At 43.6% G+C, this 27242-nt stretch overlaps 1 protein-coding gene across 1 annotated transcript in view; it reads right to left on the bottom strand.

Moving 5' to 3' along the window:
• The window catches only part of LOC115188799 (adhesion G protein-coupled receptor B1-like), a 38485-nt gene extending 13920 nt beyond the window's left edge, over positions 1-24565 (bottom strand). The window contains exon 1 of the mRNA XM_029747648.1: positions 23803-24565. The gene's annotated coding sequence lies outside the window, so the exon portion shown is untranslated. The remainder of the gene's footprint in view (positions 1-23802) is intronic.
• Between the last annotated feature and the right edge of the window lie 2677 nt (positions 24566-27242).

Genomic DNA, 27242 nt, shown 5'->3' with positions numbered 1-27242 from the left:
TCATTTTCTCTCTCCTCCTCTCCTCTTCCTCCCCTGAACAGTGTGATGGCGTGCAGAGCCTTTTGTGAGTGATGCCCAGTGGCGCAGTCACAGACAATACGCAGTGCTGCCACCATGGCCATTCCTGTGGCTGTGTTGGTTGGAATGGATGCAGTGTTAAATATAACCCTAATTGGTGACATCTGTAGCCCAGATTATCGTCTTCTTGCCACACAAGCAAACTGCAGAAGTGGTTTTACAAACACTTTTATTGGCTGTTAATGACAAATAGATGAATTGCTTTGGTGGTTGGTCTGTAGCACTTAGAATCCCACAGCCTCGGCTGGCCCTAAAACAACCTCTGTGTAGCTTTTTCAACACATTGCGGTGACGTAGGGGACGCGGCTAACTGTGTGTGTGTGTGTGTCTGTCTTCGTGTAAGCTTGCGTGCATGCGTGTGTGCGTGTGCCTGCTTGCATGTGTGTGTATGTCTCCGTGCCAGCATGAGAGTGTGTGTGTATCTGTGTTTCTGTACAGCCAGATCAGGTGTGATAAGTCAGTATTCCATGTCCGTCCATGTCTGAGGACATCGGGAGATGATGTGGCACCTGCCTCTCGTGTCAAGGGTTGCAAGTATAAATCCAGCGATATAAATATTTGCGTCTGTGTGTGTGTGTGTGTGTGTGTGTGTGCGTGTGCGTGTGCATGTGCGTGTGTGTGGTGGGTAGTGCATGGAATAGGAAATGTCTCATCTTCTCTTCCTAATACCCACATCACACAGTGGGGAATGCTACAGATGGCCAAGTAACGGTCCTTTATTCCATCAAGCATAATTTACTGCATAATAGGAGGTTTGTGCTTGGACATAATCACATAAATATGAAAGGGAATTGCACTGGATATCAAATCAAATCAAGTCATATCACATACAAATCAAATAAGCCAGTCAGTAAGCAAAAGGAGAGTGGGATTAGCGCTGCTGAATATCATATTCTCCTGGCAACTTTCACAATTTACACTTCTTTTCATGTGGCAATAATATTTGTTATGAATTTCCATAGCAATAGGAAATATGTTTATGCAAAAGAGGACCTCATGAACCAAGAAATCTCTCATTACTGCTGCTTTGCCTGTCAGCGCCAACACTATTCCACAAGTTTCTGCCAAACCACCAACACCTCAACCCACAGAAATGAAATAATATAGTGAAACCATAGGGGAGACTGGAGGAAGTTGAGCCAAAGGGATAAGTTGAGCCACCCTTGTTTCTAGGAAACCCTACACAAAATGAATAATCTGACCAAATATTTTTCATGAGGTCATCATGTCATGGAGTCTGTGAAGGAAGAACTCACATTGAAAAAGTGATAAGCAAGTTAGGTCCAAAAAGACAAATGAATTTATTGTTTTAGAGGTTTCATGATGCTTGTATCTAAACCAAAGCAGATACTTTTAATATTGTTCTATACATCAGTTGGGGTCTCTATAAGCTTCAGAAATCTACAATTAAAGTCCATCCTTGTAGCTGTGTTGGCTAAAATAGTCAAAATGTTGGCTACGTGGTAAGTTAAGCCAATGGTTGATTCTGTGGCAACTTGAGAATATTTAAGTGATTTCTTGATGCAAGACATTATAACTGGGATATCAGGTAACAACAGGGCATGGCTTTTGTTAAAGATTTTTTTTTTTTTCATAAGGTGCTTGTTAGATGTTATGCCTGTGTTAAAATATGTTTCAAATTATTAAAAGACAAAAAAGTGATTGTGATTATGTTGAATTGTGTTTGGGAAATCAAGATGACATTGACCTCATCCCGTCAGTAGAGGATGTCTGGTTATTCTTTAAAAGTGCTTTCCTCACCATCTTAAATAAACATGCTCCATTCAAAAAATGTAGAACTAGGAATAGATATAGTCCTTGGTTCACTCCAGACCTGTCTGCCCTTGACCAGCACAAAAACATCCTGTGGCGTTCTGCATTAGCATCGAATAGCCCCCGTGACATGCAACTTTTTAGGGAAGTTAGGAACCAATATACACAGACAATTAGGAAAGCTAAGGCTAGCTTTTTCAAACAGAAATTTGCATCCTGTAGTACAAACTCAAAAAAGTTCTGGGACACTGTAAAGTCCATGGAGAATATGAGCACTGCACTGAGGCTAGGAAACACTGTCACTACCGATAAATCCATAATAATTGAGAATTTCAATAAGCATTTTTCTACAGCTGGCCATGCTTTCCACCTGGCTACCCCTACTCCGGTCAACAGCCCTGCGCTCCCCACAGCAACTCGCCCAAACCTCCCCCACTTCTCCATCACCCAAATCAAGATAGCTGACGTTCTGAAAGAGCTGCAAAATCTGGACCCCTACAAATCAGCCGGGCTAGACAATCTGGACCCTCTCTTTCTAAAATTATCTGCCGAAATTATTGCAACCCCTATTACTAGCCTGTTCAACCTCTCTTTCGTATCGTCTGAGATTCCCATAGATTGGAAAGCTGCTGCTGTCATCCTCCTCTTCCAAGGGGGAGACACTCTAGACCCAAACTGCTACAGACCTATATCTATTCTACCCTGCCTTTCTAAGGTCTTTGAAAGCCAAGTTAACAAACCGTTTACTGACCATTTTGAATCTCATCGTACCTTCTCTGCTATGCAATCTGGTTTCAGAGCTGGTCATGGGTGCACCTCAGCCACGCTCAAGATCCTAAACGATATCATAACCGCCATCGATAAGAGACATTACTGTGCAGCTGTATTCATCGACCTGTCAATCACAACATTCTTATTGGCAGACTCAACAGCCTTGGTTTCTCAAATGATTGCCTCGCTTGGTTCACCAACTACTTCTCCAATAGAGTTCAGTATGTCAATTCGGAGGGCCTGTTCTCCGGACCTCTGGCAGTCTCTATGGGGGTGCCACAGGGTTCAATTCTCGGGCCGACTCTCTTCTCTGTACACATCAATGATGTCGCTCTTGCTGCTGGTGAGTCTCTGATCCACCTCTACGCAGACGATACCATTCTGTATACCTCTGGCCCTTCTTTGGACACTGCGTTAACTAACCTCCAGATGGGCTTCAATGCCATACAACTCTCCTTCCATGGCCTCCGACTGCTCTTAAATGCAAGTAAAACTAAATGCATGCTCTTCAACCGATCGCTGTCCGCACCTGCCCGCCCGTCCAGCATCACTACTCTGGACGGTTTTGACTTAGAATATGTGGACAACTACAAATACCTAGGTGTCTGGTTAGACTGTAAACTCGCCTTCCAGACTCACATTAAGCATCTCCAATCCAAAATTAAATCTAGAATTGGCTTCCTATTTTGCAACAAAGCATCCTTCACTCATGCTGCCAAACATACCCTCGTAAAACTGACCATCCTACCGACCCTCGACTTCGGCGATGTCATTTACAAAATAGCCTCCAACACTCTACTCAACAAATTGGATGCAGTCTATCACAGTGCCATCTGTTTTGTCACTAAATCCCCGTATACTACCCACCACTGTGACCTGTATGATCTCGTTGGCTGGCCCTCGCTTCATACTCGTCGCCAAACCCACTGGCTTCAGGTCATCTACAAGTCTCTGCTAGGTAAAGCCCCGCCTTATCTCAGCTCACTGGTCACCATAGCAGCACCCACCTGTAGCACACGCTCCAGCAGGTATATCTCACTGGTCACCCTCAAAGCCAATTCTTCCTTTGGCCGCCTCTCCTTCCAGTTCTCTGCTGCCAATGACTGGAACGAACTGCAAAAATCTCTGAAGCTGGAGATTCTTACCTCCCTCACTAGCTTTAAGCACCAGCTGTCAGAGCAGCTCACAGATCACTGCACCTGTACATAGCTCATCTGTAAATAGCCCATCCAATCTTCCTCATTCCCATACTGTATTTATTTATTTATTTATCTTGCTCCTTTGCACCCCAGTATCTCAACTTGCACATTCATCTTCGGCACATCCTACCATTCCAGTGTTTAATTGCTATATTGTAATTACTTTGCCACCATGGCCTATTTTTTTGCCTTAGCTCTCTTATCCTACCTCATTTGCACATGCTGTATATAGATTTTTCTACTGTATTATTGATTGTATGTTTGTTAATTCCATGTGTAACTCTGTATTGTTGTATGTGTCAAACTGCTTTGCTTTATCTTGGCCAGGTTGTGGTTGTAAATGAGAACTTGTTCTCAACTAGCCTACCTGGTTAAATAAAGGTGAAATAAAAATAAAATAAATGGTTTTAAAAGGTACCTGGCAATATTTCATTCAGTACAGAAAATTGTAAGCGGCTTAATTGAACCTGTGCCTATGCTCAACCATCCCCATACCTGGGCTAAGTTGTGCCAAGAGATCACTTTTTTTGAACAAGCTATGTTTTCAAAACTGTAATGTTTAAATTAATTCTGATTATTTCCAGGGATACACAAGATCCTGAAATTGATGGAGTGATGCTAAATGTAAAATACCTTAACTTACCCCACTCTCCCCTACAATTTGGTATTACTGTCACTCAAAGAGAAGAAAAAGACAGCAACACAATGTGCCAACATTAGTACAACTTCACTGCATGACCTCAGAAGTTCATGACCTCACAGCCTGACAGACACTATGGTTTCAGACAAAAACAAAGTTCTAACCCCAGCCATATCAGAATACACTACACTGATACAGTATCAGGACTCAATGCAAAATCAGCTGTCTGACAGCATTGAGACAATAACAGTCTGTTACAGTGAATCAGCAATGACTTAATATGGGACATCTGCGGGGAAGAGAGAGAGAGGAAGTGTGTATATGTGTATCAGTGTAGGATATCTATGGTAAATGTGTGCATTTTCCCTGTCAGAGTGTGAGTGCCTGTCTGCCGGTGTGTCAGCGTTTGTGTGATAGAGAAAGTGTGTGAGTGTTTGTGTGATAGAGAAAGTGAGCGCTGAAGAACAAGACATTACGGCTATATTCCCTCCCTGTATTATTTAAGCCGTTGCAATCAGATTTCACACGTTGTGTTCCAGGCCGTTGTGTAGAAGTCAAGTCTATTTTGGGGTTGAATCATGTTATTTCTCCTTCTGGAGATGACAGGGAAAGCTTGTCACATGCAATGAGGCTTTAAATGTTGCAGATAATTAGCCTTTGTTACTGCACTTGTCAGAGAACTACCCTGCTGCCACACTCCCACACACACACGCACGCACACACACACATATATACACACGCTTGTGTACGAACCAACCCCCCCCTTCTCCCCCCAGCTACACACTACTCCTCCCCTTGTGCTTGCCCAGAGTGTGGGAATTAGATCTATTTCCCAGCCATGCACCATATATCTCAACAAAGAGGCTCAGAGAAAGACCAGAACTAAAATGTTTTGGTGAGTTCTCAGAATAAAGTGGTTCACACTGAGTGATATGGAGCTCAGATGCCGTATCAGGACCAGATACAGATACAGGGACACCCATCACCTCACATCTTGTCAGACCCACAGAGATCCCATGGTACCCTTATGATGTGCTGTAGGCAGTAGGGGGCAGGGCAATAGACAGGGAGGCTGTGTCTGGAAGTGCACATGGGGACACGAGCCAAAAGTGGTGCAAATTCTACGAAGTAGAAAGCTATTTTGGATCCATCTAGAGCAGGTGGCCCGCGAACAAAACCAACCCACTGCTAGCTATATGTCTTAAGCTAAAGTATACTGTTAGCTAGCTAGCTAACGTTAGCTGGCTGGCTCCCTAGTTGACGTTATTATTCATTTTCCAGAGCTGTTTGCTTTTCTAGTTCTGGTTAGTTAGCTCCCAGCCCTGTGGCACTGTTAGCACTCTCCATAGCTGGCTGGCTCATTAACATTACGTGACGTGTGTACAACACCCGTTCAATATGGCTGGTGTCAGTAAAGGTCTGCAAGAAAGCCTAATAAAATTGTTGCCAGCAGAGCTGGTTAGGCTGTTATCATGTTATCCAGAGGTAAAACAAATCATCGGCCTGACTGTCAAGGGTGCGCTCCGAGAGTGAAATGAGATGGGTGGGGCTAAAGCTTAAGAGGGTGTGAACGATGCTGAATGGGTGTAGACAAAGACGAGCTTTTCACTAGATACCAAAACATTCAATAGCGATTTTCTCAAAAGTTTATAAGTTGATCAACTTTCAAAGCAGAATTACTTTCCCATTGTTCCTCAAATGCAGTGTATGATATAGCATTTTGCTGCTCTGAGTCTTCACTTTTATCCAATGTAAAAACACAATTTCAAATCTAGTAGGAGCCACAATTTTGAAAAAAAAAAAGTCTAATATAATTAAATAAATAAATAGAATAGAGATAATATAGAATAGAGAGAGGGCACAATGAGGACACACAGAGCAGCCCTGCCCTGTATGTATAAATATATATACAGTCATTGCCAAAAGTTTTGAGAATGACAGAAATATACATTTCCTCAAAGTTTGCTGCTTCAGTGTCTTTAGATATTTTTGTCAGATGTTACTATGGAATACTGAAGTATAATTACAAGCATTTCAGAAGTGTCAAAGGCGTTTATTGACAATTACATGAAGTTGATGCAAAGAGTCAATATTTGCAGTTGACCCTTCTTTTTCAAGACCTTTGAAATCTGCCCTGGCATGCAGTTAATTAACTTCTGGGCCACATCCTGACTGATGGCAGCCCATTCTTGCATAATCAATGCTTGGAGTTTGTCAGAATGTGTAGGTTTTTGTTTGTCCACCCGCCTCTTGAGGATTGACCACAAGTTCTCAATGGGATTAAGGTCTGGGGAGTTTCCTGACCATGGACCCAAAATATTGATGTTTTGTTCCCCGAACCACTTAGTTATAACTTTGCCTTATGGCAAGGTGCTCCATCATGGAAAAGGCAAAACGTTTTACTCCCCGTACCTGCTTCGTCTCTCCAGCATCATGCCATGTGACACCTGCGGCTGAATCTAGTTGCCTACCCCTGATGTAGAGTTACATAAGCGAGTGATGAAGACAAATGGAAGTCAGTAGAAGATCCAGAGATGACTGGGCCTTGAGAGTGATGACTAACCAGGCTTTTAATTATGATGACTAGAATGATGGGGCTTTGAGTATGAATAATAGGCTGATGACTAGGCTTTGGGTAGGCTTTTTCATGGGCCCCTTAGGGACACTAGAGTATTAGAAAGTTAGAGAGACCAGAGGCCTGGGAATTGAGAGCAAGACCAGAGAGACCAGAGGCCTGGGAAAAGAGTAAGAGACTAAAGAGACCAGAGGCCTGGGAATAGAGCACGAGACCAGAGAGACCAGAGGCCTGGGAATACAGAGCGAGACCAGAGAGACCAGAGGCCTGGGAATAGAGAGCGAGACCAGAGAGACAAGAGGCCTGGGAATAAAGAGAGGGCACAATGAGGACACACAGAGCAGCCCTGTCCTGTGGGACTCTCCACTCAGCTGGGGTGCCACAGGTCTGCGATTTTGTGTGTGTGTGTGTGGGGGGGGGGGGGGGGGGGGCATGCAGGCAGGCAGGCAGGCATGCAGTAGAGGTTCCCAGTCCAGGACTGAAGGGCTCTATTGAGACCGTCTCTCTCTCTCCTCCTCTTCCTTCATTGCCATTCAGACGGGACCAGCTAACCACACTCTGCCATGATGGCTGAAATATTTACCACTTTCTGTTTACCCACGACTACCCTGACTGACAAGACCACACATCCCCAAGTTCACACCTTCTCTTCCCCTTTAACTTGCTGATGGCTGTCTGTCTGTCTCCCGGCGACGGCGGCGTCTTCCTGGAGCGCCTCATGCTCATTGTGTCGATAATGTAGTCTTTGAATGACAGATTTTAATCCTGTCCTCCCCTAATAATATTTTCTCTCCCCCCGGTGTGTCGCCGCTATCAAAATGTCACAGGCAGATTTACAAGTGCTGAGCTGCCAACCAAAGCTTATTTTAGTCCGGGGATCCCAGGGAGGGCCTGATATCCATATACAGTATACTACAAATCAATGGCAGAATATTTTCCACTGTCACCTGCAGCCTAACGATTGCAAACGGCTCACATACACACAAACAAACAAATAAATTAGCTCTTAACTAAAATAACTCACAGTGTGTCCGCATTTGCGTGTGTGTGTGTGTGTGTGAGTGTGTGTGTGTGTGTGTGTGTGTGTGTGTGTGATAGGAGAGTAAATAGAGAGCATAGCCTACCTCATCTTCTTTCCTGTCTTCCTCTGTCCTTCTCTTTTAAAGCTTAGAACATGAGCTCTGGACAACTAATTGCCTAGACTTCCTTTCCCTCTCTTTCTCTCTCTCCCTCTCCTTCTCTCCCTTTCCCTCTCTCCCCCCCATTCCCTCTCCCTTTCCCTTTCCCTCTCTTTCTCCCTCTCTTTCTCTCTCTTCTTCCCCTTCACTAACTCTCTTTCTCCCTTTCCATTTCCATTTCCCTCTCCCTGTCCTTCTCCCTCTCTTTCTCTCTCTCCATCTCCTTCTCTCCCTCTCTTTCTCTTTCTCTCTCTCCATTTCCCTCTCCCTGTCCTTCTCCCTCTCTTTCTCTCTCTCCATCTCCTTCTCTCCCTCTCTTTCTCTTTCTCTCTCTCCATTTCCCTCTCCCTGTCCTTCTCCCTCTCTTTCTCTCTCTCCATCTCCTTCTCTCCCTCTCTTTCTCTTTCTCTCTCTCCATTTCCCTCTCCCTTTCCCTTTCCCTCTCTTTCTCTCTCCCTCTCTTTCCCTCTCTCTTTCTCTCCCCCTCTCCTTCTCTCCCTCTCTTTCTCTCTTTCCCATTCCCTCTCCATTTCCCTCTCTGTCTTTCTGTATCCCTTTCACTCCATCCCTCTGTCTCTCTTTTACCATGCCAGAAGGATTTAGTGTGATATTTCTCATCATCAAACTCATAAAAACATGACATGGCTTTGGGGCACAATTACCCAAGATAACAACTATTCACTAAAGCTTCATCACAGTCCTCTCCCCAAGGGTTAGAACATAGATCCTGTATGGCTATACAGGCCCTTTGTGTAATATTCTTCTGATATCCCTGATTCCATATGTACCCAAAGGCTATGGACATCTACTCATACATACTGAAATACAAGGTGCATCTTCCTGCACTGGGAATGGAATAGAAATCTTCCTGGCTTCATCTATATGTACCAAAATAAAATATATCTTCCATTTGTATCCAGCGGCAATGTACTTCTGTCTCTTATTCCATACAACCCCAGGGAGCTGTCTGGTCATGTGGGAATGATATGGGATGGGTAGTAGTTGTGTAAGTGTGTGTGGAGGGGTTGGTAGCACTAACACACACACACACACACCTAGCTCTGGGGTGTATTTGTGGTGCCAGCTCTGGCCCTGGCAGAGCTCCATGGTGAATATGGCTGATTACACTGCCTTGACAAGCCTGGTGAGAGGGTGCCCACTGTATGTGTTTGTGTGTGTCTGTGTGTGTGTGTTTGTGAGTGAGTGAGTGAGTGAGTGAGTGAGTGAGTGAGTGAGTGAGTGAGTGAGTGAGTGAGTGAGTGAGTGAGTGTGTGTGTGTGTGTGTGTGTGTGTTTATGAGTGTGTGTGTGTTTGTGCTTGTGTGTGTGTTTATGAGTGTGTGCGTGTGTGTGTGTGTGTGTGTGCGTTCCCACTGCCAGACAGAGACCTTTACCACTGCATCATCACACCCTGACCCCACTGCCATTAAACAACACCATGTACAGGACTAGCTGTCCTTCCTTCAAACTAAACCATCCAGTTCTACCCCTCTATTACTCTGGCCATCTAAAATAATAGCAAGGTTGTCATAGCAGCATGGGACGCATTGCTTTTCCCAAAACACAAATACTGAATGCAATAGATGACAGAAAACCAAAAATATGCATCAGGAGCTTATGCAAATTACCTTCAATTTATTTTTTGTGCGGATAACAGACCAATTATTGACTCTGTACACCACATGGCTGTGCAGATAACATTGAATGAATGATCCAGTGACTGTCACATCCTGGCCAGTAAAAAGGGTTATTTGTCATTGTAGATGGTCAGGGCGTGGCAGGGGGTGTTTGTTTTGTGTGGTTGGGTATTGTGGGTTTAGGTTCTAGTTTTCTTATTTCTATGTTTATCTAGCTTTTCCAGTTCTATGTGAGTTTTGTCAATGACCTCCAATTAGAGACAGCTGGTTGTTGTTGTCTCTAATTGGAGGCCATATTTAGTTGTGTTTGTTTTCACTGGGCTTTGTGGGTGGTTGTTTCTAGTATAGTCTATGCACCTTACTGGACTGTTTTTGTCATTTGTTTTGTATTGATTAAGTGTTTTCTTTAATAAATAAGAGGATGAGCACTTTACCCGCTGCGTTTTGGTCCCCCTTCAACGACGAGTGTTACAGTGACACCATCAGTCTGCCCACCTCCCTCTCCCTCTATCCCTCTCACTCACCCATCCCTCTTTCCATCCCTCCACATCTACTTCTTTACTTACACCCTTCTGCAACCATCACTCCACTACCCCCTATATCCAGATGATCCAATCATCCCACAGAGGAATACTCAGCCTCAGTATCCTCAGATCACTGCCAATAATCCAGAGAGGGTCTGAGGAAAGTTAGGGAGATAGAGAGGGAGGGAAAGATAAGAGGAACAAGCACACTGTCTGAGCAGTGACAGAGGCTATCACTGTCAAACGCTCCACACTGACCCAGCCCATCCATCAACACTGTCCTCCACAGAGATACAGAGAGGGGCACGGAGGGAAGGGGGGAGAGGAGGAGAGAGGAGGAGAGGAGACACTAAATCTCTAATGATTTACCAAACACACAAAGGCAATGTCCTAAATACCACACAACCCTATTCACTATATAGGGACAATGAAGAGCACCCAAACTACACAACATGCCCAGTAGGCCTAGAACCACAGTGTACAGTCCACACGCTCAGCTGCAGCTAGCGTCGTCTACAACAAAACAAACATGTTGGACTAAATGGAACGGAACGTTTGAGGTCACAGACAAACATGCTTCACTTCACAAGAACTATTCTATAATAGCTGACTATGACAGACTGGACAGTCAGCACTTCTGAACCAGATGTTGTCACTCTTCTGTTGGAGAGACAAATGCAGTATGTAGTAAACATATTAACTACTGGAAGACAAATGACTAACAGATGTACTCTGGATCCGATACGGCCGTTTGGTTGGGACTGCTTTTTATTCCTTTTTTTATGATAATGACAATTCTTCCGCAGCTGAGCGCTAGCTAACATCTGTTCAGAAACTCTAGAATAGGATAGTGGGGATAGGAAATGCATGGGTCTATAGGAGATTACTGGGTCTATAGGAGATTACAGCTGAGCGCTAGCTAACATCTGTTCAGAAACTCTAGAATAGGATAGTGGGGATAGGAAATGCATGGGTCTATAGGAGATTACTGCAAGACTTACAATGTTGCTTGCATAAACTTGCATAAACACATGTAGAATGAAAAGAAAAACACTGCTGTGATCATCCAATGGTGCATACTCCAGATTATACAGACCAGACGCAACAATAGCAGCTAAGCATCTGATTTTTCTAAGCACAGCACATTTACACAGCATGAAACCCATCTCGTAGAACAGTCACCTGTAAAACCATGCAGAGCAGCACCTTCCTTATTGACAACATTAAATTAACAAACAGATTCCCACTATGGGGATCAATAAAGTACTGTGTCCATTGAAACTGAAACTGTATATATTTTCAGGATAGAATATAGAAGATATTCTACAGAGAATAAGGTCAAAGACAATACATATGGCTGTCAGTGCCCCTCACTAATGTAGAGTGTATGATGCCCAAATGAACCCAACAGACAATAACAGCACCCAACCCTCAGGACAGCCCTGTCAAAAATAAATATATATACAGTGCATTCGGATAGTATTCAGACTCCTTAACTTTTTCCACATTTTTTTTTACGTTACGTTGATTAAATACATGTTTTCCCTCATCAATCTACATACAATACCCCACAATTACAAAGCAAAAACTATTTTTTGTGGCAAAAACAGAACCTTATTAACATACCTTATTTACATCAGTATTCAGACGTAGAAGATCATAATATACTATGTCACACGATCAGACATTTATGCTAATTCAACTTTATCTATATCAACTCTTTATTTCCCCCTAAAATCTTCTTATTTTCCTTTCCTTTTGTCTGTGTAATGTAACTCAGCTTTCAGCTGTGAATGTGTACAAGCTCAAATAAACCTTACAATATCCTCATCTTCTCTTTTCTGTTGCAACATGTGGAATTAAGTATGATTCTGAATGCTACCACTCCGTGTTATAATTCCAATATATACTAGCTTAGCCCTCCTGCATTGTTCCGGTCGCATTGTTCTCTCTGAAAAATGTAGTTCATTTAATATGATTGTCATAAGGTTCCATGACTTTGTCCACACAGGGCATCTGAACACACCAAATATATTTAGGTGATTTTCATAAAACTTTGGGTGTTTTATTTAACTTCTGTACACCTGTGGTGTTCCTGGCCAAAAATGGCCGGTCATTAGAAATGAATTGGTGAAACTACAATTAGTGTGTAAAATTGAGTTCAGACACATGCCCATTCATCAGATGGTCACAGTTCCTCTCCCAGACAGTTCCTCTCCCAGTGCGTGTGTGTGTTTAGCACACACACGCGCACACCCACACACACACACACACACCTCACTCCGCTTCTTGGCTTCCATGGCAACCCCCACGGGAACCTTTCTCCAACACAATTTTTTCCCCCACGGGAACCACACCTGTTGGCATTCTCACAAAAAATCATAACATTGTTTCAATAATATATAGAACTTTTCTAGCAGCTCTGGTAAATTAAGCTTTTTTGAGGCCTTGCTCACAATTCATTCTGTGGCAGCACAATGACCAAACAATATACTGCATATGAGGCTCTAGATCATATCTTTGATCATGACACTGGTGAGGAGGAGAGAGGCCAGCAAACTGACAGTGAAGATTCATTAGAGGAGGAAGTGTCAGAAGTTGAAGACAACACAGAATATGATCCAGACCAAGAGACTACCGATGGAACAATCCAGTGATGAGGAAGAGGACCCTGCTGAGGTTGTTGTTACATTCCGCTCAAATAATGTGAATTTGTCTTGGTCTTCATCCCCCCCTGAGAGGAGAGGTCGGCTGTCGGCTGAAAATGTTATCAGGATGACCCCAGGCCCAACGAGATACGCCATTTCCCGGGTTGATGACATAAAGTCCTGCCACTGTTTAAAAATGTGAAATGGTTTCAAAACAAATGTCCTTGTCAAACTTTCACACAAAGTAGTCTGTGATAAATAGCACAATATGTTTCATCTGAGTATTTGTTATAGTCAAAATAATCCATACATTTACTCAAAAAAAGAGTTGTATGAGCTCAGGTCAATGAGACCTACAGGCCATAAATAGCAAATAGAAGTTCAAAACTTGTAATGTTTACAGGAACTTAAGTTTATAAAAAGATCTAACACAACATTAGGTGATAATATATGTATTATTATGGATTTATAATCAGCTATAATGGGGCGGCCATTTTAGACCGGGAACACAGAATTAATTAACATGAAACAAACACAACAGGAGAGTTAAAACACCTGTAGCCTATAATAATACTCACTTTTAGGGTTGCAAAATTCCTGGAACTTTCAATAAATTCCCTGGTTTCCCAGAGATCCTGGTTGGAGGACTCCGGATTTCCTGGTTATTCCCTCCTGATACCGGGAAACCTCCATCTGGGATTTCTGGGAAAAAAAGGGAATTTAATGAAGGTTCTACGAATTTTGCAACCCTACTCACTTTCAAGTCCATTATCAAATGAATCCACCGCTATTTCAAAGTGAGGTAAACTACATGCCATCTTCCAAAATAAAAAACATATTATTTGATACTATACACAAAAGTTTTCAGCATTTTTACATTTTTTTAATGATTCAGCTTTCAGCATATTAATGAATTTAATGATTTCAATGATACCATGTTGCTCAGGCAACCAATTAGAGTGGAGAATAGAGGTAACTCTGATGAGTTCCTGTGTTGACGCTAGGCTAACTAACTCATAGAGGAATCAGAGGGGATTGAATGGAGACTCACTGAGATGTGGTCTCTGATACAGATGATGATCTATGGGACTTGAGATCAAAGCACAACCATGCCTTGTTCTCATCAGGGAGTATACAGACAGACTGTGGAGAAATGATTGGTTCCAATAGCCTGTTTTTTATCATTGGGTTTCCTAAGCATATTTACACAGCATGATACCCATCTCGTAGAAAAGTCACCTGTAAAACCATGCAGAGCAGCACCTTCCTTATTGACAACATTAAATTAACAAACACTATGTGTATCAATAAAGTACTGTGTCCATTGAAACTGAAACTGTATATATTTTCAGGATAGAATATAGAAGATCTACAGAGAATAAGGTCAAAGACAATACATATGGCTGTCAGTGCCCCTCACTAATGTAGAGTGTATGAAGCCAAAATGAACCCAACATACAATAACAGCACCCAACCCTGCGGACAGCCCTGTCAAGAAATAGCATATTCTTTATATAATATATAATCAAATCAAATCAAAGTTTATTTGTCATGTGCGCTTACTTACAGGCCCTAACCAACAGTGCAATTTTTAAGTAAAACATAGGTATTAGGTGAACAATAGATAAATAAATAAATAAAAACAACAGTAAAAGAGAGTGAAAAATAACAGTAACGAGGCCATATACAGTAGTGAGGCTATATACAGTACAGAGGCTATATACAGGCACCGGTTAGTCAGGCTAATTGAGGTAGTATGTACATGTAGGTATGGTTAAAGTGACTACGCATATATGATAAACAGAAAGTAGCAGTAGTGTAAAAGAGAGGGTGGTGGGTGGTGGGACACAATGCAGATATTCTGGGTAGCTAATGTGCGGGGGCACTGGTTAGTCGGGCTAATTGAGGTTGTGTGTACAGGAATGTACTGTATAGTTAAAGTGACTATGCATATATGATAAACAGAGTAACAGCAGCATAAAAGAAGAGTTGGGGGGGACAATGCAAATAGTCCGGGTAGCCACTTGATTACTTGTTAAGGAGTCTGATGGCTTGGGGTAAAAACAGTTGAGAAGCCTTTTGGTCCAAGACTTGGCACTCTGGTACCGCTTGCCATGCGGTAGTAGAGAACAGTGTATGGCTGGGGTGGCTGGGGTCTAGGACAATTTTTAGGGCCTTCCTCTGACACCGCCTGGTGTAGAGGTCCTGGATGGCAGGCAGCTTAGCCCCAGTGATGTACAGTACTGGGCCATACGCACTACCCTCTGTAGTGCCTTGCGGTCAGAGGCCGAGCAGTTGCTGTCCCCCGCAGTGATGCAACCAGTCAGGATGCTCTCGATGTTGCAGCTGTAGAACCTTTTGAGGAACTGAGGATCCATGCCAAATCTATTTAGTTTCCGGAGGACGAATAGGCTTTGTCGTGCCCTCTTCACGACTGTCTTGGTGTGTTTGGACCATTGTAGTTTGTTGTTGATGTGTACACCAAGGAACTTGAAGCTCTCAACCTGCTCCACTACAGCCCCGTCGATGAGAATGGGGGCATGCTCGGTCCTCCTTTTCCTGTAGTCCACAATCATCTCCTTAGTCTTGGTTACGTTGAGGGATAGGTTGTTATTCTGGCACCACCCAGCCAGGTCTCTGACCTCCTCCCTATAGGCTGTCTCGTCGTTGTCGGTGATCAGGCCTACCACTGTTGTGTCATCTGCAAACTTAATGATGGTGTTGGAATTGTACCTGGCCACGTAGTTGTGGGTGAAAAGGGAGTACAGGAGGGGACTGAGCACACACCCCTGAGGGGCTCCAGTGTTGAGGATTAGTGTGGCAGATGTGTTGCTACCTTCGCTCACCACCTGGGGGCTGCCCGTCAGGAAGTCCAGGATCCAGTTACAGAGGGAGGTGTTCAGTCCCACAGTCCTTAGCTTAGTGATGAGCTTTGAGGGCACTATGGTGTTGAATGCTGAGCTGTAGTCAATGAATAGCATTCTCAAGTAGGTGTTCCTTTTGTCCAGGTGGGAAAGGGTAGTGTGGAGTGCAATAGAGATTGCATCATCTGTGGATCTGTTTGCAAATTGGAGTGGGTCTAGAGTTTCTGGGATAATGGTTTGACTGTGAGCCATTACCAGCCTTTCAAAGCACTTCATGGCTATGAACGTGAGTGCTACTGGTCTGTCATCATTTAGGCAGATTGCCTTAGTGTTCTTGGGCACAGGGACTATGGTGGTCTGCTTGAAACATGTTGGTATTACAGACTCAATCAGGGACATGTTGAATATGTCAATGAAGACACCAGCGAGTTGATCAGCACATGCCCGGAGCACACGTCCTGGTAATCCGTCTTGCCCCGTGGCCTTGTGTATGTTGACCTGTTTAAAGGTCTTATTCACGTCAGCTACGGAGAGCGTGATCACACAGTCGTCCGGAACAGCTGATGCTCTCATGCATGCCTCAGTGTTGCTTGCCTCGAAGCGAGCATAGAAGTGATTTAGCTCGTCTGGTAGGCTCGTGTCACTGGGCAGCTTACGGCTGTGCTTCCCATTGTAGTCTGTAATAGTTTGCAAGCCCTGCCACATAAGACAAGTGTCAGAGCCGGTGTAGTATGATTCAATCTTAACCCTGTATTGGCGCTTTGCCTGTTTGATGGTTCGTCGCAGGCCATAACAGGATTTCTTATAAGCTTCCAGGTTAGAGTCCCGCACCTTGAAAGCGGCAGCTCTACCCTTTAGCTCAGTGCGAATGTGGCCTGTAATCCATGGCTTCTGGTTGGGGTATGTATGTACAGTCACTGTGGGGACGACATCCTCGATGCACTTACTGATGAAGCCAGTGACTGATGTGGTGGACTCCTCAATACCATCGGAAGAATCCCGGAACATGTTCCAGTCTGTGCTAACAAAACAGTCCTGTAGTTTAGCATCTGCTTTATCTGACCACTTTTTTTTATAGACCGAGTCACTGGTGCTTTCTGCTTAAATTTTTGCTTGTAAGCAGGAATCAGGAGGATAGAATTGTGGTCAGATTTACCAAATGGAGGGCGAGGGAGAGCTTTGTATGCGTCTCTATGTGTGGAGTACAGGTGATCTAGAATTTTTTTCCCTCTTGTTGCACATTTAACATGTTCATTGAAATTAGGTAGAACTGATTTAAGTTTCCATGCATTATACTCCCCGGCCACTAGGAGTGCCGCCTCTGGGGGAGCGGTTTCCTGTTTGCTTATTCCCTTATCCAGCTGACTGAGTGCGGTCTTAGTGCCAGCATCCGTCCGTGGTGGTAAATAAACAGCCACAAAAAGTATGGATGAAAACTCTCTCGGCAAATAGTGTGGTCTACAGTTTATCATAAGATACTCTACTTCAGGCGAGCAAAATCTAGAGACTTCCTTAGATTTCGTGCACCAGCTGTTGTTGTATGCACAGACTGCACAGACCCCCCCCCCCCCCTTGCCTTACCGGAGTGTGCTGTTCTATCTTGTCGGTGCAGCGTATATCCCGATAGCTGAATATCCATGACATCATTCAGCCACGATTCCGTGAAACATAAGATGTTACAGTTTTTGATGTCCCGTTGGTAGGATATTCGTGATCCTACCTCGTCTAATTTGTTGTCCAATGACTGCACGTTGGCAAGTAATATTGACAGTAATGGCAGCTTTCCCACTCGCCGTCGGCGGATCCTTACGGATCCTCCTCTGTACCTGCATCTCTTTCTCTTGCCAATGACGGGGATTTCGGCCTTGTCGGGTGTCTGAAGTACATCCTGTGTGTCCTGCTTGTTGAAGAAAAAATCTTTGTCTAATCCGAGGTGACTGATCGCTGTCCTGATATCCAGAAGCTCTTTTTTGCCGTAAGATACGGTGGCAGAAACATTACGTACAAAATAAGTTACAAATAACACAAAAAAACCTCATAATAGCACAATTGGTTAGGCACCTGTAAAACTGCTGCATTTCTTCCGGCGCCATTTTACCCTATCAATATTAAGACATAGAACATCATAATATACTATGTCACACGATCAGACATTTATGCTAATTCAACTTTATCTATATCAACTCTTTATTTCCCCTTAAAATCTTCTTATTTTTGTTTCCTTTTGTCTGTGTAATGTAACTCAGCTTTCAGCTGTGAATGTGTACAAGCTTAAATCAACCTTACAATATCCTCATCTTCTCTTTTCTGTTGCAACATGTGGAATTAAGTATGATTCTGAATGCTACCACTCCGTGTTATAATTCCAATATGGACTAGCTTAAAACACCTCTACCCTATAATAATAATCACTTTCGAGGTTGAAAAATTCCAGAAACTTTCAATAAATTCCCTCCATCTAGGATGTGGGGTAAACCAGGGAATTTATTGAAGGTTCTACGAATTTTGCAACCTTACTCACTTTCAAAAATAAAAACAGATTCTTTGATCCTATGTACAACAGCTTTCAGCATTTTGACATTTTGTAATGATACAGCTTTCAGCATTTTAATGATTTCAATGATACCATGTTGCTCAGGCAACCAATTAGAGTGGAGAATAGAGGTAACTCTGATGAGTTCCTGTGTTGACGCTAGGCTAACTAACTCATAGAGGAATCAGAGGGGATTGAATGGAGACTCACTGAGATGTGGTCTCTGATACAGATGATGATCTATGGGACTTGAGATCAAAGCACAACCATGCCTTGTTCTCATCAGGGAGTATACAGACAGAATGGGGAGAAATGATTGGATCCAACAACCTCTCTTTTATCATTGGGTTTTGCAAACAAAATGTAAGCTAATAAGAATTAATATTTATTTTTCTGGAAAAAAAACAACCAATATGAACAAACAGAATTGCAATCTGTATATTTAAATTGAAATTAAAATGTACCTCTAACATAGACACAGTAGCCACATATCCTGTATAACCACAATTTGTGAAAAAGTGCATTCAAAATGAATCTTTAACAGTCCACATCAACATAAAGCTAGAATAGAAAGCTAAAATACAGATAGCTGAATGTATAAAACCCATCCAATAGAAGTGACATTCTGGGCTGTTCTCTACCCAAACAGAAGGTCACAACCCCTGAAAGAAAACTGTGGAGGAAGCAGAAAGACAGCCATCTGTGATTTCTACGCCAGAGCATCTGTGTACAGCATGTGTGTACAGTGTGTGTGTGTGTGTGTGTGTGTGTGTGTGTGTGTGTGTGTGTGTGTGTGTGTGTGTGTGTGTGTGTGTGTGTGTGTGTGTGTGTGTGTGTGTGTGTGTGTGTGAGAGAGAGAGAGAGAGAGAGAGAGAGCCTGTCTGTGTCTGTCTTTGTGTTTCTAATTTCTGTGTCATTTCTCTCCTTCAAACCCTATACCTTGGCCTACATGCCTGCTTGTTGTTGCAACAAGACTACAACTTTACTTTGACTTTATTTGACGGTACAATGATTCACACTCACAGCAAACCCTAACAGACACACAAACTTGTTGCCAGTAGTCTAAAACTTAGTCTAAAAAAGGTTTTCTAACAAAGCATCACATTGCGTTAGAGGGATACAATGATGTATGGCTCAAGTGTACAGTACATTGCAGTACTCATTACACATGCACATTCAGTATGGGTACACACACACACACCCGCACAAGCACACACACCCACACACACACACACGTCCTCCTTATCTTACCAGACCCCCCTGATCTTTAACGAGTCCCAATGTAATTAAAACACACCAGAAATGCAGACAGACAGAAGTAGCAGAAAGGTGTGAGGGTATTTCTCCCTCCACACACACACACACACACACACACACACACACGTATAAGAGGTGTGAGGGTGTTTCTCTTCTACCTCATTCCCTTCTCACCCCCATTGAACACCCAGGATAAAAATAACAGGCAAAAGAACTCCTGCTAATTCAATACCATGTCTTACTGCACTGCAGTTCAGATCCTGTTTGGTCAGCTGTAGAAGAGCAGGAAAGGGAAAGTGAGATCCAATCCATTAAAAAACAAAAACATTCCTTGGCATACAGTTTATAACAACGTTACTTTACTTTTCCTCTAAGCTCCTATTGCTTCAATATATATGAATGTTTTGCTCCAAAACACACTACAAGCCCAGTGATGTGCCAACTGAAGGCTATCCTTGCGTGATGGAGAGCTAGCGTCAGAGAAGGGTAAATGTTTAATGAGGAAGCCTTACGACTGCTTCACACAACAGGCCCAAACACGAAAACACAAACAAGCATGTCTGTCTCAAAGGACAGATATCATCACTCTGTGTGATGTTGTGTTGATGGTCAGAGTTAGTAAGCCTCGTTGGTCAGTCTCATAGTGTAAAGTGTGGACTTTGTAACTGTTGCCTGCCCTCGCCTTGAGTTCCCCTCCCTGGCCCTGCGTCCTCATGATGCATGTTGGCTAGGCCTCATCACCCAGCAACCCTAGCCCCTATTGTAGACACTAATTAGGCTAGCCAATGGACAGGCATGATCTGGGCAGCAACCTCCAAGAGTACAACGCTCGCGGCGATGGAAATCTCCACTGTCCTGTCATTAAACCATTACCACCAACATTAAAGAGGAGGGAGATTTGTGTTCCTCTAGGGTGTCTATATTTGTGTGTGTGCATATGTGTGTGTGTGTGTGTGTGTGTGCGTGCGTGTGTGTGTTCATGCGTGTGTACACGTGTGTGCGCGTGTGTGTCTGTGCTTTTAATGATACCATGTTGCTCAGGCAACCAATTAGAGTGGAGAATGTGTGTGTTTGTAGATGTGCATGCATTTGCCTGTGTTTGTGTCTGTTGTGGATGTATGTGTTTTTGTGTGAGTGTGTGCTCAGTCTGCTCAGTGTTGACTGATAGCTGTGTACTTACTCCAAAGCACGGTGTGTGTGTGTGTGTGTGTGTGTGTGTGTGTGTGTGTGTGTGTGTGTGTGTGTGTGTGTGTGTGTGTGTGTGTGTGTGTGTGTGTGTGTGTGTGTGTGTGTGTGTGTGTGTGTGTGTGTGACTGTGTCTGTGTGTGTGACAGACAAAGAGAGCAGAATGGGTATGTCTGTCTCCATCATAAACACTCTCTCTATGGTCCCTCGCTCTCTCACTTTCCTTTAATCCACCTTTTATCTCTCTCTTCTCTTTCATCCCCTCCCATCTTTCCTCTATTTCAATCCCTATGTCTCTGTTTCCTCATCCCTCTCTTGTCTCTATCCCACTGTGTGTTTTCCATTTCAGGCTGCGTGTGGTGGCACTGAGGTTTAGCCACACCAGGTTTATGTAAGGCTAAGAGATGATGGAGGGAGGAGGAGAGGAAACCAGAGGGAGGAGGAGTGAAAAGAGGAGAGGAGAGGGGGAGGTTGGGACCGGAGTATTTGCAGATGCGGCTTGGATACGAGATACAAAAACAAAGGAGGACTTTTAGGTTAAAAGACATGCATGGTTGCTTCTCAAAGGGCCTGTGTGCTGTGCTTGCTCAGCCCGGTCTGTCCGTGACTCAAAGATTGCCTGCCTGCCAGTCAGGGGGTTCTCACGGGAGGCTAGGCCTATTTAGAATCACTGTGTCTTCTAAAAGACTCATAGTAGACTAATATCAGTGGCTGCATGGTGTGTGTGGCCAGTCCATCTCTTACAGGCCTTTGACCAGGCACTACCTGATATCCCTGAATTCCTTGAAAGTGGTGTGGTAGTCCTAAAATAATGTAGAGAAGAATGGTGAATGGTGAGGCAAGGACAGGCATCAAGATGTGTCATTACTAGACTACTAGCCCACAGATTTACTCCATATTGTTACAACTGAAAAAGAATAGGAACGTGTATGAAATATTAATGCTTTGTTCAACAGGGCCTTTCATGCATCTTGGATCTTCACCTGTTGAAGTATCTCACACCTGTACTGCTATTTAAAACACGGGAGGAACAGAGGTAGGCTACACGGGTCTTTACACCGACACAACTCGCTCCGTTTCACCGAGGGGATCCCGTGAGAACCCCACCCGGTGCTCAGGAATCATTTCTGGCGCTGCAATGCTCTGTTAGTCCCGTCTCCCCCGCGGAGTGGATTGAGTGTCTGTAGACTCCCCCCTACCGTAAGAAGACGGAACTTCCTGCTTAACTCTTATCCTTAACCCCCAAAGCCACGCGCAAATATTTTCAGACATCTGTCTCTAAATGTAATGCCAATTCTCCGTCTCAATCACTTTAACCTATGATCTATTTTATGTCACACAAACACACACACACACATACACACACACGCACACGCACACGCACACACACACAGACACACACATTCCCTCTGTTCTTAAAGATACAGCCTTTCAGCAAAGCACAGGGCGCACTGAACCGAATAGTTCTCTCGGCTCCTGCAAATAGTCTGCTCCCCGTCTCTGTCTTTTCAATCACTCTGCTGTTGAACGCTTCATTTAGCCCTACACACAGGGAGGGAGACTTGGTCCGGAGACATTTAGCGTTCACTTGAGTCAAGGGGGTGGAAATGGGGGACAGTTTCACCAGAAGCGGTTAGGTGAAAATATTAGAACCATCCTATTTCCCTATAGGGGAGGATATTGATGTATTATTTATGCCGACCATACCAGCTATTTAGGACTAGGGGAAACACTGTATTGATACAGAAGCTTTAGTTGCACATCGCACGCTCGCCCCAAAGTGTTCAGTGACTACTGATCCGCAAAGCAGAGAGAGGATGACTGCGTTACCAACATGTAGAATCACAATGTATCACATTTTCACTGCATGCCATGTCGCTATATAAGTTATGGCCACATAAATCAACACAGGCTGAATAACTTAAAATATCAGTAAGTTATTTGATTATGCATTTAGGGATAGGATAGCCTATAATGTTATAATAAATGATGTGCTACTAAGTAAGGACGATTGAACATGTGAGTAAATAAAGTAAATGTAGAGTTTAAAAGTGGAGTAGAGTTCTCAAATAATGCATTTTTTCACGCCATGGAGAGCTACATGTCTATCGAAGTGCAGCTACTTCCAACCGCAGAGACAAGAGAACGCGGGTAGAAGGGAAAAAAGAGCCACCGAGTTATTCCTTCCCTGGACAAACAAGGCAGATAATAACAGAAATCTAGAGAAACAATCAATATGCACAACAAAGGCATCTCCGAAATCATATAAAAACATTTGCCATATTTGTATCCCGGACAGGTCCATTTGATTTCATCAAAAACAAATACCAGGGTTTAGTAAAACTCATGACATCACAGTAGATGTTCGTTGGGGCGACTTTGCTATGCAGTCTGTCGGAGATATAGGATAGGTACCTTGGACAGCGACTAGCCAACTGGAGACCGCCGCCGCCGCGAGGGCGCTAGGAGCTTGGCGCGCTGTGATTCCCTGAGCGCGTCTGTTTGACATGTTGATACTGCCTAAATCCACACCCGGACCACTAAAAGCTACTCGGAGAAAATTCATCTGGCCCTATTCTCCATTTCCAAAGCTGTACAGCTTATAGTAATCGAATTGAGAGGGACCAGAACGGAAAGAAGAGCAATGCCCAGTGGGTTTAGAAGAAGTAGATGTGATGAGTGACGGATATTTTCTCTCCCTTGCCTGCCTGAAACTGCCGACTAGCGCCTCGGCTTTGCTGCAAAATGAATTCACTAAATATGTTATCAAACACAAATGTTAAATTCTTAAAAACACCATTGTCTCAAGGGAAGATGCGAGAAGCATAGATCCCATGTCGGATTAATATAACACTGTGTTATTGACATAGCACATTCGGTTGAAAGTAACAATAACGCGTTACTTTGAGGTGTCTATATATTAAATGAAAGTAATATTTACCTTGAAAAAGTTAACAGTTCCATTGAAGCATATCTTCCGTGTTCCAAGCTCAAACTCTTTCGAGAGACAATCAACAATTCCACAAGCTTGATTAAAATAAGTTCGTTGTTCTTATTATTTCAAGTATGCGTACCCGATGTATTAGTGGAATATAGATATTTTTGATGAAATGAACAAGTCTGAAAAGACTTGCAATACAAAACTGCTTTATTCCAAAGTTCCAATGAGTAAAATGAATACAAATCCAGTCCATGTAGCTTTTAAAAGTATGTCGATCCAAATTCAAAGGTCCCCCTGTTTCTGAAGAGATGCTCTCAAAATCTATATTTTTAAATCCCAATTTATTTTAGAAGCGTTGTCATCAAGTTATTCTCAAATTTCGCTGGCTTCGATCGACACAGGCGCCAGCTGAAGTGAAGGTCTAACAAAGCGTAAAATCAGAATAGCTCCTGGTGTTTTGTCTTGATTCCAGTGCGCGCGTTAGAGGCAGCACCCATCGTTCAACCCAGTTTTGGAGTGTCCTTGCCGGTGTGTCTGCGGTCCGGGTGCTGGACTTGGTTTCCGTCTTTGATACCCTGGGATTCGTCACAAACGCATATACCCAGCAGCCCACCCCCCCCTTCTGGAGATGGAGTCGGAGCAATTCGTGGGTGACACACCGAAGTGAATAAGCCACAGCAAAGAGAGCTGGGGTGAGACATATGCTAGAGAACGCAAGAGAGAGGAGAGGTGTGCGAAGGGATTTTTTTGTCTCGAGAGTGTGCCTTTCTTGATCAACTGTGTTTTGTAGATTTATCGAAATATTATTTACAAAGCAACATCTATTCAAGACATGATTAAGTTCTTGCTGCTTTTTAATATATTGGAATTCGCCTATATGTTTAGTAAAATCATGTTATGAAGCGTAAATAACAACTGTTTAGATGCTTGGATGCAATTACGCATGGAATTTCAACCGATGATGATTTCCTTACGAAGGCAATGGTGTCTTGTCTAAAGTAGCCAATGTGATGCAACTACAGTTGAATCTGAATTGAAGATACATCGAGTGTCTATAGACCAACATCAAGTGCTCACTGGCATAATAAAAAAACACACACACCCTAACTGAATTCCAAATGCACGAGTCAAGCGGCTCGTGCCATAGCCTACACTTGCCAAATGGCACATTTAGTCGCTCCCTTGCTCGAGCTGTTCGGAGTAGCCTTTACGCCTGCTACGTTAGGTTATGAGTAGCCTAGCGACGGAAAGTGACTCAGAGGTAGGCTATATGTGATTTTCCGCAGGCTATTGTCTAATATCCGGACCAGTGGTCGCAAAATAGACTAGCCAATACTTGTAGCTCAAATGGGAGATTCCATTTCTCGAGGCATCCCATGGCTCTCCCCGCGCGCCTCCAAGTGGGCGGACTTTTTTAAAATTATGCATAGGAGGTTCGCTGTTTTAAGAGGGCGTGAGTGGGAAGCTTTGAATAGATTCATTCTGGTCCAATAACACACATCTGCCGTTCGAGTAGCTTACATCCATCCAGTAAATTACAGGTAGTTTAGGCTATTTATGACTAATTGACAATATTTCTAGAGTCCTCTGTTGACATTAGGATGCGTATTATATTTATATTAAACATATGTACCCCTGTCCCTATACGAATGCACAATTACCGCTGGTTTGACATTCACCTGTATGATAGCTATTGCCAAGAGGTTCTGTCATCATTTACATTTTTTATTTTGTATTTTTGTCATTTAGCCAATGCTCATATCCAGAGCGACTTACAGTTTGTGCAGTCATCTTACAACTACATATCACAGTAATAGTAAGTACACTTTTCTTCAATAAAGGAGCAAAGTCTAGTAAGAGGGAAAAGAGTCAAGTGCCAGTGTTAGTTGATAAAATGTTTTGGGGGAGGGGTGGGGGTGAGGACAGGGTGCTGAGGGGTGCTTTGGGATTATTTAAGATACTCTTTGAAGAGGTAGGGTTTCAGATGTTTTCTGAAAATGTGCAGGGAATAAGCTGTCCTAGCTTCAGGGGGAAGCTGGTTCCACCATTGGGGTGCCAGGACAGAGAAGAGCTTGGACTGGGCTAAGTGGGAGTTGCCCTCCTGTAGGTGTGGAAGGGCCAAGATATTAGAGGTGGCAAAATGGAGTACTCAGGTTGGGGTGTAGGGTTTGAGCATAGCCTGAAGGTAGGGAGGGGCATGTCCTCTTGCTGCTCTGTAGGCAAGTACCATGTTCTTGTAATGGATGCGAGCTTCGACTGGAAGCCAGTGGAGTGTGCTGAGGAGCAGGGTGACATGGGAGAACTTGGGAAAGTTGAACACCAGGCGGGCTGCAGCATTCTGGATAAATTGCAGGGTTTTGATGGCACAAGCGGGGAGCCCAGCCAACAGTGAGTTACAGTAGTCTTGACGGGAGAGGACAAGTGCCTGGATTAGGACCTGCGGCACTTCCTGTGTGAGGTTGGGTCGTACTCTACGGATGTTGTAGAGCATGAACTTGCCGGAATCACTGCTTTGACGTTTGTAGAGAATAACAGGGTGTTGTCTAGGGTCACGTGTCTCACGGTGAAGAGAGGTGAAGGTAGGCACAGGGGCAAGACGATGTCCAATAGGTGCAGGGTGGTAGGCTATGGCTGAGACATTATTATTATTTTTTTTAACCTTTATTTAACTGGGCAAGTCAGTTAAGAACAAATTCTTATTTACAATGACGGTCTACACCGGCCAAACCCAGACGATGCTGGGCAAATTGTGCCCCGCCCTATGGGACTCCCAATCACGGCCGGTTGTGATACAGCCTAGTTTCGAATCAGGAAGTCTATAGTGACGCCTCAAGCACTAAAATGCAGTGCCTTAGACTGCTGCGCCACTCGGGAGTCCCAGACATGAATAAACCTATGTTACCAAATCATGTTTTCAGGGACATGAGTCCCTGTCCTAGCATTCTCAAACGGCTTTGACAAAATCAATGCAACATGTAAACAACCATACAAAAAACACTGCAAACCACTCAACAGCCTGTGATAGTGTACGGTGTAAAGTACACATTTTATGTTTGCCGTTTTAGTAGCACAACTATGTTAGCCAATATAAGCAGCAAGCTATTATGCACTGCCGTTTACAGTAACTTAGAGTTACAGAAGCCTGAATGGAAAGGTTTCAGCAGGGAGGAAGTAGTCAATACTCAGCTCCTGTTCTGTCCCTGCCTTTTTATTTCTGTTATGAGAGACAACACTCACCTTGGCACTATTGCTGCAGGCCTGCATGTGACCCCTCCCTTCTCTCCTCCATCCTCCCCTCCCTCCTGTGCAAATCCAGGCTTGGCTTCCACATACACTGACCATGTTCAAGTGGTTCAACCACACAGCTGGGAAACCCTTCTGATGTGAAACCCAGGGAGATCTGAAAGACTTCCAGAGGAAAAGGCACAAATATATACCTC

The sequence above is a fragment of the Salmo trutta genome, unplaced genomic scaffold (assembly GCF_901001165.1).
Source record: "Salmo trutta unplaced genomic scaffold, fSalTru1.1, whole genome shotgun sequence".
Lineage (NCBI taxonomy): Eukaryota > Metazoa > Chordata > Actinopteri > Salmoniformes > Salmonidae > Salmo > Salmo trutta.
The sequence above is the reverse complement of the archived record's forward strand: the minus strand, read 5'-3'. Positions and strand labels throughout refer to the sequence as shown.